Here is a 12,774-nt window from a genome sequence, read left to right on the forward strand (position 1 = left end):
TTTGGGACTTAGCCGATTTTTCGTAAAATACCATATGACCCATCAGGGTCCTTGCCTTCATATAAGTTTGCCTTGCTTGGTGTGGTAACATTTGAGTGTAGTTCTGACATCATCATTTTGGGACTTAGCCGATTTTTCGTAAAATACCATATGACCCATCAGGGTCCTTTGCTTCATATAAGTTTGCCTTGCTTGGTGTGGTAACATTTGAGTGTAGTTCTGACATCCTCATTTTGGGACTTAGCCGATTTTTCGTAAAATGCCATATGACCCATAATGGTCCTTGCCTTCATATAAGTTTGCCTTGCTTGGTGTGGTAACATTTGAGTGTAGTTCTGACATCATCATTTTGGGACTTAGCCGATTTTTCGTAAAATACCATATGACCCATCAGGGTCCTTGCCTTCATATAAGTTTGCCTTGCTTGGTGTGGTAACATTTGAGTGTAGTTCTGACATCCCCATTTTGGGACTTAGCGATTTTTCGTAAAATACCATATGACCCATCAGGGTCCTTGCCTTCATATAAGTTTGCCTTGCTTGGTGTGGTAACCTTTTAGTGTAGTTCTGACATCATCATTTTGGGACTTAGCCGATTTTTCGTAAAATACCATATGACCCATCAGGGTCCTTTGCTTCATATAAGTTTGCCTTGCTTGGTGTGGTAACATTTGAGTGTAGTTCTGACATCCCCCATTTTGGGACTTAGCCGATTTTTTCGTAAAATACCATATGACCCATCAGGGTCCTTGCCTTCATATAAGTTTGCCTTGCTTGGTGTGGTAACATTTGAGTGTAGTTTCTGACATCCCCCATTTTGGGACTTAGCCGATTTTTCGTAAAATACCATATGACCCATCAGGGTCCTTGCCTTCATATAAGTTTGCCTTGCTTGGTGTGGTAACCTTTTAGTGTAGTTCTGACATCATCATTTTGGGACTTAGCCGATTTTTTCGTAAAATACATATGACCCATCAGGTTCCTTGCCTTCATATAAGTTTGCCTTGCTTGGTGTGGTAACATTTTAGTGTAGTTCTGACATCCCCATTTTGGGACTTAGCCGATTTTTCGTAAAATACCATATGACCCATCAGGGTCCTTTGCTTCATATAAGTTTGCCTTGCTTGGTGTGGTAACATTTGAGTGTAGTTCTGACATCCCCATTTTGGGACTTAGCCGATTTTCGTAAAATACCATATGACCCATCAGGGTCCTTTCCTTCATATAAGTTTGCCTTGCTTGGTGTGGTAACACATGAGTGTAGTTCTGACATCCCCATTTTGGGACTTAGCCGATTTTTCGTAAATACCATATGACCCATCAGGGTCCTTTCCTTCATATAAGTTTGCCTTGCTTGGTGTGGTAACATTTGAGTGTAGTTCTGACATCCCATTTTGGGACTTAGCCGATTTTTCGATCCATCCTATATGACCCATCAGGTCCTTTGCTTCATATAAGTTTGCCTTGCTTGGTGTGTGGTAACATTTGAGTGTAGTTCTGACATCCCCATTTTGGGACTTTAGCCGATTTTTCGATCCATCCTATATGACCCATCAGGGTCCTTTTTCTTCATATAAGTTTCCCAAGACTTAGTGCTTTTTACCTTTGGACACCAATATCACCCTTACGGGTTTCTTTGATCTTCTCACTTTGTATTGACCAAATGTAGGTCTTGCCATGCCAAACATATAATTGTTCTACACCAAGTCTCTATCTCGTACCGCCAGCTCGGTACATTCGATCAACCTGCCCTTAAGGCACCCGGGGACTTAGCCATTTTTTCACATTTTTCATGATTTTGAGGCAACTTTTCTCGACTTTGTCACCTTATATCACCAAGATCCTTTCCCTTTAGCGCTTCACTCTGTTCGTATGATATTTAGCGCTGACTATCACCTTTCTATCGCTGACCTCAACTTCTTATTCGGTGCCATAGAGCCAGAGATATTTGGTGTATGCTGTTATAAGGGAAGTTTGTCACTTTTTCAAAGGCCCACTTTGGGACGCCCATATCTCACCTTCACGTATCTTCGATCTTCTTGTCGTCTATGGACGAAACTTAGGTCTTGTATTGGCCAACTTATAAATGTTCTACGGCCAAGCCGTATCTCTTACCGCCAGCCCGGTATTCATGGACTTAGTCGGATTTTCGCCTCTCGTGGTAACAATTTCTGACTTTGACTCACAATAACACCCGAACGGTCACATGCTAGCGCTTTGCTTGGTAGGAATTATAGTTAGCGCTACCTTTTCTCTTTCATCGATACCTTGTTCGTTCCATTCCATGCCATACAGCCGAAGTTATGATGTTTCCCGTTTTCCATATCATGTGGAGCTTATGCTCTGGGAAAACCATCTAACACCTGTACCACCCTTTTGGGTACCACCGATCTCGTCACTATGTTCGGGCCAAATATAGGTTATAACATGCCCAACATATAATTGTTCTACACCAAGTCTCTATCTCTTACCGCCTGCTCGGTATTTTACTCGTAAGTCCAAATTTCACAACTTGTACTTTTTGGCCCAATGTACTCGAGTTTCAATTTTGGTAACATTTTTCGACTTTGACACTTAATAACTTCCAAATCATGCTAGTTAGCGCTTTGCTTTCTTCTAGTCGTATCTAGCGCTGGGTGTTACCTTTCCAAAACATATCCTAGCTTAACAATCATGCCATACAGCCGGAGCTATACGGTGCACAAGTCAAATCCATTTTAGCCATGTTTCATTTTTGCCAATTTTTGACCACTCGTATCACCCTTCCAGAGTGGTCCGATCTTCTCGCTGTCTATGGACGACTTTTAGGTCTTGTAGAGGCAAACTTATAAGTATTCTACGTCAACCCGCTATCTCTTACCGCCTGCTCGGTATTCTTGGTCTTGTGTGATTTTTGGAAATTTTGGTATTATTTTTCCACTTTGTCGCTTAATAACTCAGTTTTGCTCAACACTTAGCGCTTCGGTTGTTTGGGATTATAGTTAGCGCTCGGTTCGACCTTTCCAACACTGATCTTAGCTTGTCGATCCGTTCCATACAGCCTGAGTTATTCGCGATACCGTGTTTCAACCCATTTCTCAAGTCTCGTTTTGGTCCAACTTTGAACCAGCCATATCACCCTGATGGGTACCTCCGATCTTCTCGCTCTATATTAGCCAAAGTTAGGTCTTGTGGTAACGTACTTATGATTGTTCTACGCCGTGTTCGTAGCTCTTATCGTTCGCCCGCTATTTTCGATCATAAGGTGAATTTTCGCCTCTAAACCACCATTTTTCACCTTTGCCCCTCTAATATGACCGACTTGCTCAACACCTAGCGCTTCGCTTGGTAGGACACATAGCTAGCGCTCGTCAAGACCTTTCCAACGCATATCCAAGCTTTCCGATCCGAGCCATACAGCCTGAGCTATAGGCGATACCGTTTTTCCCATTTTCTTGGTCACATGCACTTTAGGGTACCCTTTTTGCCTTTGACCCTTAATACCTCCTCCGGGTCACTAGTAGGCGCTCAGCTTGGTAGGAAACATAGCTAGAGCAGGCCTTCACCTTTCCAAAACTGCCGAAAGTGTACCGATCCGACATCTAGAACCAAAGTTATGGTCATTCCCATCATGCTCTACTTTCATGGTCAACCTCCACCAAGCACACCTAGGTTGGACCAACTTTCACCAACTCATCTCGAACCCCAAATTTGCTTCGACCTACTAGGTTTCCCTAGTAAAGTGGTCAAAACATCCATTACAACACGACTGGTCTTTCTGGTGGTCGACCTAGGCGACTTTGTTCGACGACCACCACCCCATGGAACTAAAAGACGTCCTTGATACGGACCACCGATACATTTTCCGGCCTGTCTAAACTACACTCATCGAAATTTTTTTGGGTCCCCACCGTCATACAAGTTTGCCTAGGTCAAGTTTTTCTTCCGGATCGGCCGCGGACCTCACTTTTCATTATCTAGGGAGGCCATAGGGCCCCAAAAGGGGTTTTTTAAAATTTTCGACACTTTCGACTTTGGTCGGATTTTTTCCGATTTTGGTCCGACCTAGGGACTTGGGTGGTCCAAGGAGCCTCGGGACCAAACTTTTTTCTCAGGGGTCCCTACCTCCATACAACTTTGCCTAGGTAAATTTTTTGTTCCAAATCGACCGCGGATTTCACTTTTCAATATCTGGGGCTCGTGTAGAGTCCGAATATGAGGTTTTCTCATTTTTCGACATTTTCGACTTTTTTCGACTTTTTTCGGGTTTTTCGACCTAGGGGTCCGCCCGAACAAATTTTGGGTCAAAAATTTTTTATTGAACTAGTCGAAAGTACGCAAAAGATAAGACTTTTTGCCGAAGACACCATGCCCCGGAACCGACTCCTTCCCCTTCAAAATTGGGGACAAACGTGATTTTTGAAACTTTTCCTTAGGGAGCCCAAGACTTAGAAAATTTTCAAATTCTCGATTTTTCGATTGCGAGCTAGCGCTTTGCGGTCTTCGGCAATGTTGTAGATCTCGACGAGATAAGACTTTTTGGTCAAGAGACATTTTGCCCTCCGACCCCTCCTTCCCCCCGCAAATCGCCCCCAAAAGTGCAATTTTTGCATTTTCACCTCTTTGCACGCACTGTTCGGCCCAAATGGCCACTTTCTATGGGTCTGAGCGCTTTGCGGTCTTCGGCAAACTTTTAGAGCGTACCCAGTTCTAATTATAATTGTTCTACACCACCTTCGTACCTCTTCATCCCTGGCCACTATTCGCGTACCAAGGTAATTTTTGTTCATTTTGTCAACATTTTTCATCTTTGACTGCTTATATCGGCCTTGCCATGAACCGATAGCGCTTCGCTGTGTTCTAACGTAAGTTAGTACTACTCAATACCTTTCCAAATCATGTCTTAGATTGTCATTTGCTTGCATACAGCCGGAGCTATGAGCGATACCGTAAAAAGTACCGAAACTTGGAAAAATCCTTGGATCGCCCATATCCCCCCTTTGGGGGCCAGATATCGAAAAAAGTTCTGATTCAAAAAGTTGCGCCTTAACGTGTTCTAGTTATGCCTAGAACATTTCACTTCGCTAGCTGGCCTGCAACTTAGCCGTAATTGGGATTTTAGGGTGTTCTTGGAGGGCCCATTTCCTGCGACTTGGTATCTTTTGGGCCCTATGTTTCTCTAATATCTCCACAAGTTTTCCAGATAGCTTTCTCATACTTTAAGAGTGCCTAGAGCACCTCAAGACCTTTCCAACGCTATGCCGTTCGCCTCGCTCGGACATCTACAGCCGAAGTTATTCGAGGTACACGGTACCTTACCCTGTTTTCTCAGTACTTGGTCGAAAATTTCGATCAGCCATATGACCGACTTGGACAACCCTGAGCGGGTTGGCCCATATAACTAAACTTTCGTCTCGTGGAGGCAAACTTATAAATATTCTACGTCAACTCGCTATCTCGTACCGCCTTGACGGTATACTTGGTCCAAGGGCCATTTCCAGCGACTTTGTCGCCATTTCGCTCTAAGTTTCGCTAATACCTTCGTCCGTGGACATGGTGATTTTTTGTTCGTATTTTTCCTTGATAGTCCCACTCAAGACTATTCCATACCAGAGCCGAGCGTCCCGCTAATTGCCATACAGCCTGAGCTGTAATTCATGAAAGGTACCTCTACCAGTTTTTGTCATACTTGGGTACAAACTTTGGATCGACCATATCTCCACTTTGGAGGCCAGCCAGCACCTTGGTTCCATATACTTTTTTGTTGGTCATACCATGTACCAAATATAATTGTTCTACGCCAACTTGCTATCTCTTCTCCAACTTGCCGTTATTCTTGGTCCAAGTCTCATTTCATTCGTTTTTGGACCCATTTTGCTATATGTTTCACTAATAGCTTCGGCCATGGACAAGCTGATTTTCTGTTTGTATTTTTCCTTGATAGTTCCACTCAAGACCATTCCAAAACACACCGCAACTTGTCGCTCGGTGGCAAACTGACCGAGTTATAATTCATGAAAGGTACCTCAATTTGGTACACCACGTGGTCGGCCCAAACCATAAACCGACCAAACGACCGACTTGGAGCACCCTGACCGGGTTGGCCCCATATAATGAAAGTTGCGTCTCTACACGCCCAACTTATGATTATTCTACGCCAAGTCGCTATCTCTTACCGGTAAGCCGGTATTCACCTTCCAAGGGGGATTTTGGTCAAGTGCCATTTCCTGCGACTTGGTCCCCGAATACGACCATCATCACCTAATATCTCCGTGGTCTTTCAATTCAGCCTCATGAAACTTTCAGGGTAGATAGGTCTCCCCGAGACCTTTCCAACAGTGAGCCGTTTGCCTCGCTCGGCCATCTACAGCCGAAGTTATTAATGGTACTTGGTACCTTACCCTGTTTTTTCCATACTTGTTCGTACTTGGGTACAAACTTTGGATCGCCCATATCTCCACTTTGGAGGCCAGCCAGCACCTTGGCCCCATATACTTTTTTGTTGGTCATGCCATGCACCAAATATAATTGTTCTACGCCAACTTGCTATCTCTTCTCCAACTTGCCGTTATTCTTGGTCCAATTCCCATTTCATTCGTTTTTGGACCCATTTTGCTATATGTTTCACTAATAGCTTCGGCCATGGACAAGCTGATTTTCGATTGGTATTTTTCCTTGATAGTCCCACTCAAGACCATTCCAAAACACACCGCAGCTTGTCGCTCGGTGGCAAACTGACCGAGTTATAATTCATGAAAGGTACCTCAACTTGGTACACCACGTGGTCGGCCCAAACCATAAACCGACCAAACGACCGACTTGGAGCACCCTGACCGGGTTGGCCCCATATAATAAAAGTTGCGTCTCTACACGCCCAACTTATGAATATTCTACGCTAAGTCGCTATCTCTTACCGGTAAGCCGGTATTCACCTTCCAAGGGTGATTTTGGTCAAGTGCCATTTCCTGCGACTTGGTCCCCGAATTGGACCATCATCACCTAATATCTCCGTGGTATTTCAACTCAGCCTCATGAAACTTTCAGGGTAGATAGGTCTCCCCAAGACCTTTCCAACGGTGAGCCGTTTGCCTCGCTCGGCCATCTACAGCCGAAGTTATTAATGGTACTTGGTACCTTACCCTGTTTTTTCCATACTTGTTCGTACTTGGGTACAAACTTTGGATCGCCCATATCTCCACTTTGGAGGCCAGCCAGCACCTTGGCCCCATATACTTTTTTGTTGGTGATACCATGCACCAAATATAATTGTTCTACGCAAGCTTGCTATATCTTCTCCAACTTGCGGTTATTTTTGACTCAAGTCCCATTTCCATAGTTTTTGGTACCAATTTGCTCTATGTTTCGCTAATAGCTTCGCCCAAGGACTTTGTGATTTTTTGTTCGCATTTTTCCTAAATAGTCCCACTCAAGACTATTCCAAATCACACCTTAGCTTGTCGCTCAGTGCCATACAGCCAGAGTTTTAATTCATGAAAAGTACATCACCTTGGTACACCACGTGGTCGGTCCAAACCATCAACCAACCATATGACCGACTTCGAGTCGAGCTAGCGGCTAGGCTCAATATAATGAAATGCGTGTCTTGATGCGGGCTACTGACGGTCTGAACAATGTAGCTCGCTAGCTCGTCTCTAAACTTGTGTTTTGGTCGAATATTGGGTGTTCATGTACCACTTCGGGTAACATGGACTTTGGTGCAACTTTACCACTTGTGCACTTAATAACTTCCCGGTCATTCAAGTCTTTGCCTTCATACTTTCAGGGTAGTTAGGTCTCGTCGAGACCTTTCCATACATATGCCAAACTCATCGATCGGACATCTATAGCCCGAGTTATTCGCGGTACACCGTACCTTACCCTGTTTTTTCCTCAATTGGGTACAAACCTTGGAACACCCATATCGCCCCTTTAGAGACTAGCTGGCACGTTGGCCTCATATAATGATAAGTGCACCTCAACTAGGGCTACTGACGGTCAGAACATTTCAACTCGCTAGCTCGGGCCCACACTTGTGTTTTTCTCGAATATATGGTTCAAGTGTGCCACTTTGGGCACTTATGGACATTTTGTCCCCACACAACTTTCTTGCCTTGGTAGATAGGGTCTTGTGTTCTCGGGCAAAAAGATGCACCAAGATATGGTCTAACTTTCGTTCTTTTACCGCAAAGCGCTATCTCCAACACCCGAGGAGATAGAAAGAGATTATGTTCGGTATATCGGTCTTCCATGGCCTACTATGGTAAGCCCCTGCAGGGTATGCAACCGAAGGTGCTTGGTACATATATTTGGTGCAATATCGGTGCAAAGTAGGTGTTTCCTTGATCGGGCTATAACTTTCTTGGTTGATGTTGGATTGCTTTGCGGTCTTCGGGGGATAGTTAGGGAACATGTTGGCCAACATTTCCTTATTCCTCAGCCTGGCCGTACCTCTTACCGTCTAGGCGGTATTCATGCTCTAAGTTGGAACTTGTGTTCCTTCGGGCAACTTTTCTGACTTTGACGCTCAATAACTTCCGTTCATATGCAGTCTAAGCTCTGCAACTCTCAGGAAAGCTAGTACTACTCATTTCCTTTCCATATCAGTCTTTGGCTTGTCGATCCGATGTCTACAGCCTTAGTTATTCACGTTCCCTGTGAAGGTAGGTTTTTGCCCATTTTCCAGTTCATGTGGTAACATTCCCGGACTTTGCCGGCTTTCTCTTCATGTGGTAACTTGCTTGCTCATGTGGTAACTTGATAGTGTATTTCTGACAGACCCAATCTTGCACTTAGCCGATTTTTCTCTTCATATCATATGGATCCATCATTAGGCCATCTTGCTTGCTTGTGTGGTAACTTGATAGTGTATGTCTGACAGACCCAATCTGGGACTTAGCCGATTTTTCTCTTCATATCATATGGATCCATCACTAGGCAATCTTGCTTGCTTGTGTGGTAACTTGGAAGTGTATTTCTGACAGACCCAATCTGGGACTTAGCCGATTTTTCTCTTCATATCATATGGATCCATCACTAGGCCATCTTGCTTGCTTGTGTGGTAACTTGGAAGTGTATTTCTGACAGACCCAATCTGGGACTTAGCCGATTTTTCTCTTCATGTCATATGGATCCTTCACTTGGCCATCTTGCTTGCTTGTGTGGTAACTTGGAAGTGTATTTCTGACAGACCCAATCTGGGACTTAGCCGATTTTTCTCTTCATATTATATGGTTCCATCCTTAGGCCATCTTGCTTACTTGTGTGGTAACTTGATAGTGTATTTCCGACCGACCCAATCTCGGACTTAGCCGATTTTTCTCTTCATATTATATGGATCCATCACTAGGCCATCTTGCTTGCTTGTGTGGTAACTTGATAGTGTATTTCTGACAGACCCAATCTGGGACTTAGCCGATTTTTCTCTTCATATCATATGGATCCATCAAAAGGCCATCTTGCTTGCTTGTGTGGTAACTTGGAAGTGTATTTCTGACAGACCCAATCTCGGACTTAGCCGATTTTTCTCTTCATATTATATGGATCCATCCTTAGGCCATCTTGCTTGCTTGTGTGGTAACTTTGAAGTGTATTTCTGACAGACCCAATCTGGGACTTAGCCGATTTTTCTCTTCATATTATATGGATCCATCACTAGGCCATCTTGCTTGCTTGTGTGGTAACTTGATAGTGTATGTCTGACAGACCCAATCTCGGACTTAGCCGATTTTTCTCTTCATATCATATGGATCCATCAGTAGGCCATCTTGCTTGCTTGTGTGGTAACTTGGAAGTGTATTTCTGACAGACCCAATCTCGGACTTAGCCGATTTTTCTCTTCATATTATATGGATCCATCACTAGGCCATCTTGCTTGCTTGTGTGGTAACTTGATAGTGTATGTCTGACAGACCCAATCTCGGACTTAGCCGATTTTTCTCTTCATATCATATGGATCCATCACTAGGCCATCTTGCTTGCTTGTGTGGTAACTTGGAAGTGTATTTCTGACAGACCCAATCTCGGACTTAGCCGATTTTTCTCTTCATATTATATGGATCCATCACTAGGCCATGTTGCTTGCTTGTGTGGTAACTTGATAGTGTATTTCTGACAGACCCAATCTCGGACTTAGCCGATTTTTCTCTTCATATCATATGGATCCATCCTTAGGCCATCTTGCTTGCTTGTGTGGTAACTTGATAGTGTATTTCTGACAGACCCAATCTCGGACTTAGCCGATTTTTCTCTTCATATCATATGGATCCATCACTAGGCCATCTTGCTTGCTTGTGTGGTAACTTGGAAGTGTATTTCAGACAGACCCAATCTGGGACTTAGCCGATTTTTCTCTTCATATTATATGGATCCATCACTAGGCCATCTTGCTTGCTTGTGTGGTAACTTGGAAGTGTATTTCTGACAGACCCAATCTCGGACTTAGCCGATTTTTCTCTTCATATTATATGGATCCATCACTAGGCCATCTTGCTTGCTTGTGTGGTAACTTGATAGTGTATGTCTGACAGACCCAATCTCGGACTTAGCCGATTTTTCTCTTCATATCATATGGATCCATCACTAGGCCATCTTGCTTGCTTGTGTAGTAACTTGGAAGTGTATTTCTGACAGACCCAATCTCGGACTTAGCCGATTTTTCTCTTCATATTATATGGATCCATCACTAGGCCATGTTGCTTGCTTGTGTGGTAACTTGATAGTGTATTTCTGACAGACCCAATCTCGGACTTAGCCGATTTTTCTCTTCATATCATATGGATCCATCCTTAGGCCATCTTGCTTGCTTGTGTGGTAACTTGATAGTGTATTTCTGACAGACCCAATCTCGGACTTAGCCGATTTTTCTCTTCATATCATATGGATCCATCACTAGGCCATCTTGCTTGCTTGTGTGGTAACTTGGAAGTGTATTTCAGACAGACCCAATCTGGGACTTAGCCGATTTTTCTCTTCATATTATATGGATCCATCACTAGGCCATCTTGCTTGCTTGTGTGGTAACTTGATAGTGTATTTCCGACCGACCCAATCTCGGACTTAGCCGATTTTTCTCTTCATATCATATGGATCCATCATATGGCCATCTTGCTTGATTGTGTGGTAACTTGATAGTGTATTTCTGACAGACCCAATCTCGGACTTAGCCGATTTTTCTCATCATATAATATGGATCCTGGACTTAGCCGATTATAAGGTTATTATATATGGATCCTGGACTTAGCCGATTTTTCTCTTCATATAATATGGATCCTGGACTTATCCGATTATTAGGTTATTATATATGGATCCTGGACTTAGCCGATTTTTCTCTTCATATAATATGGATCCGGGACTTAGCCGATTTTTCTCTTCATATAATATGGATCCGGGACTTAGCCGATTTTTCCCTTCATAAATATGGATCCGGGACTTAGCCGATTTTTCTGTTCAAATAATATGGATCCGGGACTTAGCCAATTTTTCTCTTCATGTGGTAACGTATGCCAATCGCTCACAAGTCATGGGATAAGGGTACTTGTGTTCTTCCATCTTCTAAGTCCCGCACGGGGACATCGTGATCGCCCCAAGTCCGGAATAGCGCCAAGTCAAGCCCCACGGTGGCCGTGCAGGACCTGTTAGCGGCGGCCCCACTGACAGCACTAATCCGGACTTAGAAATTATATCTTTCTAATCGAACACCACACACGCAACACCACCATACCACCATCTCCTTGCAAGTACCTAAGTACCCGCAACTCCATGGTGAAGGCAATGTCACTCCATCACCAACCTCTTTGCACTGCAAGCACTTACGTACCAACAACACTCCGAAGAAGGCAACGGCGCGCGACGCTCGACTCCACACACCACACCACACCACACCACCGATGGCCAGCCAGCCAGCCAGCCCAGCTAAGGGCTAACCCACCAACCAACCACCAATGGCCTAGGCCAGCCGGATCCCACCTTCAAGTTCAAGCACAGCCAAGTGCAAGTACCGCCAAGTGTTCACCAACCAACCATCACACCAGGTCAGCCGGCCAGTACCCACCTTCAAGTGCCATTACCCTCGGGTGCAAGCCCAATCAAGTGTTAACCAACCAACCCGGCCAAGGCAGCCAACAGGCCGGCACCCTACAGCACCGACCCGCCATCACCACCTCAACCGTTGACCATGCAAGTGGCCTCGGACAACAGGTGACACCCGAAGTACATCCGAAGAACGTATATCAAGTGTTTGCTCACCAAGTCCTCAACCAACCCCAAGTACCCGGAGGTACCCAGAGTGTTGGATCCGCCAACCCGTCCCGGCACTCCAAGTCCTTTCGAACCCAAAGTGTTTGCCCGGTAGGGCCATTGTATCACAACGCTTGCGACCATGCAAGTGGCCTCGAACAAGGTGACAGGGGTATCTTCACCAAGTTCTCAACCAACCCCAAGTACCCGGAGGTACCCAGAGTGTTGGGTCCGCCAACCACTACCAGCACTCCAAGTCCTCGCGAACATAAAGTGTTTGCCCGGTAGGGCCATTAGACCACAACGCTTGCTAACCATGCAAGTGGTCTCGGACAACAGGTGACACCCGAAGTACATCCGGAGAGTGTACAACAAGTGTTTGTTCACCAAGTCCTCAACCAACCCCAAGTACCCGGAGGTACCCAGAGTGTTGGGTCCGCCAACCACTACCAGCACTCTAAGTCCTCGCGAACCCAAAGTGTTTGCCCGGTAGGGCCATTAGACCACAACGCTTGCTAACCATGCAAGTGGTCTCGGACAACAGGCGATACCCGAAGTACAT

This window comes from Anopheles ziemanni (genome assembly GCF_943734765.1).
Source record: "Anopheles ziemanni chromosome X unlocalized genomic scaffold, idAnoZiCoDA_A2_x.2 X_unloc_106, whole genome shotgun sequence".
Classification (NCBI taxonomy): Eukaryota; Metazoa; Arthropoda; class Insecta; order Diptera; family Culicidae; genus Anopheles; species Anopheles ziemanni.